The sequence below is a fragment of the Poecilia reticulata genome, linkage group LG6 (assembly GCF_000633615.1).
Source record: "Poecilia reticulata strain Guanapo linkage group LG6, Guppy_female_1.0+MT, whole genome shotgun sequence".
NCBI classification, from domain to species: Eukaryota; Metazoa; Chordata; class Actinopteri; order Cyprinodontiformes; family Poeciliidae; genus Poecilia; species Poecilia reticulata.
In genome coordinates this window covers 23,819,091-23,821,229 of record NC_024336.1, presented here as the reverse complement: position 1 = coordinate 23,821,229, position 2,139 = coordinate 23,819,091, and positions in this window count along the sequence as shown.

The following is a 2,139-nucleotide window of genomic DNA, read 5'->3' as shown; positions in this document are numbered from 1 at the left end:
TATAGCATATATTAGGTGCATGTGCGTGTGTGTGTTATTTAGACCCTCTCAGTCAGAGACGCCACAGACTTTCTCAAACATTCAGAGACGCTATGGGTGGAGGTGCGTCTGTCAGTGACAAAACAGACAGATAATGTCTGAGAAAAGCTTACATTTTTTGTACTTTTTCACAGAGAGCGAAGAGTTCTTCATCCAAACTAATTAAGTATAAAGTATACTGTCTGAGAAATTCAGAAGGAGGGAGGAAAAAAGAGTGACAAAAGAAGAGTAGGAGAAAGAGAGGAGAGAGAAAAGCAGTTAGGAAAGAGGAAGGGAGGGAGACAGACATGGGGGAGAAAGAATAAGGAAGAAAGAAGCAGAAGGAGGGGGAGTGAAGCTGAGTGGAGGAAGCAAGGGGGGGCAGAAAGAAAAAGGGAGAGAGGAAAGAGAACTGGCGTGGGGGAGGGAAAAAGAGAATGCTGCAAAAAAAGGAGGAAGAAGGTAAAGAAGAACTGTAGGAGGAGGAGGAAGGGGGAGGCTGGGGTATAAGAAAGGATGTGGCGAAAGAAAGAGAAAGAATAAAAGACAGGGAAGAAAGAAAGGGGGGGCGTGGGTTGGGGGAAGAGGTGGGGATGGAAAGACAGATAGTGAGTTGAAAGAAAATGCGGTGAAAAGAGAGGAGCAGGGTGTGTGGAGGAAAACAGGAGCAAAAAAGAAAATAGGGGGATGGTGGAGTGTGAAAATAAAAAAAGAGGAGTCCATCAGCAAGAGAAAAGAAAAGAAGTGAAGGAGGAGTGGAGGTGGTGGGGTGGGAGCAAAGGGAATGGAGAGAGGAAAAGGAGATAGAGACAGAGGGAGTGAGGAAAAAGGAAAAAACAGCGAAGAGAAGGCATTAACTATTGAACTTCCAGATTTCTTTGAGAACGGTGTGGCAGAGTGTTTTACCTGCCGGATGAGAACTGATGAGGTCGCCTCTAATGACAAACCTCATAATTTAGACGGATATGCTTTTATATTACCTCACCTTTACTGTACTTGTGAACACACTAAAACAAACAAGCAAAAAAAAAAAAGTGGACGTGAGACAAGCAGGAGTAGGTGCGGGCAGGCACAACAAACACAGTGTGGACACATGCCAATTGTGACTGCAAGACTGAGAACTGTGCATAAACATTTCCTGCTAAATAACAGGAAAGGGCAAACCTTGAAAACCTTGATCAATCATCAGCAGCTGGGAGTGCTGCGAGAATGAGAAAAGATAGAGAGAAAGGGGTGCGGAGGGGGAAGGAGGAGGGCGGAGGGGAAGATAGGGAATGAGAGGGAAGGAGGGGAGGGGAAAGGAAAGAGAAAGAGATTGAGTGAGGGTGTGAGCGAGGCGGAGAGATAGCAGGAAGTCGAGGGAGAGAAAATAGAAGGAGAGCAAGGGAAGAAACAAAGAGATAAGAGGCTGAAAGACAAAGAAACCACATGGAAGAAACAACAAGGGACACGTACATAAAACAACACAGATCTAGCCTATGGGGAAAATGAAAAAGACACAGACAACAAAAGTTTTTTTTGGAGGGGGGGAGTAGGAAAAGCTCTGGCTCCTTTCCAGGCCTGAATCTTCGTATCAGTAAAAAAAAAAGGGGGGTGAGGGGGGAAGCTTGCTTGTCCATTTACTTTAGTTACATTTACATGGGATGAGACTCATGGCTACAAGTGAGAGTAAAATATAATTTCTACAGGTACTAAAGCAGGAAGAGAGAGGGATGTGAACCATTGGTCTGCTCTCGAGTGCACTAACCCTCATCTGGGATTTCAAATGTGTTTGTCTGATGCCAGAGATCAGGGGACAAGCACACACACACACACGCACGCACGCACGCAGACAGAAGAAGAACACGCTTTCTGTTCTCCACATGGTTTATATGTCTACTGTGTATCCATTTCCAAAGCAGGCCTGCTTAGAGCTGTTTATCCATAGGGTGACCATGCATGAGTGTCACATCCTCTGTGAGATGTAGGTCAAAGTTAGAACTTATTGTTTCTAACAAGAGAAAGAGACCAAGTCAAGGAGATGGAGAGCTTGAGGGAGGGACAGAGGAGAGGTGGCAGCGGCGGTGGTGGTGGTGATGGGGTGCAACAGATCCAGATATCAACTGTCTGCTTCACCCCTGA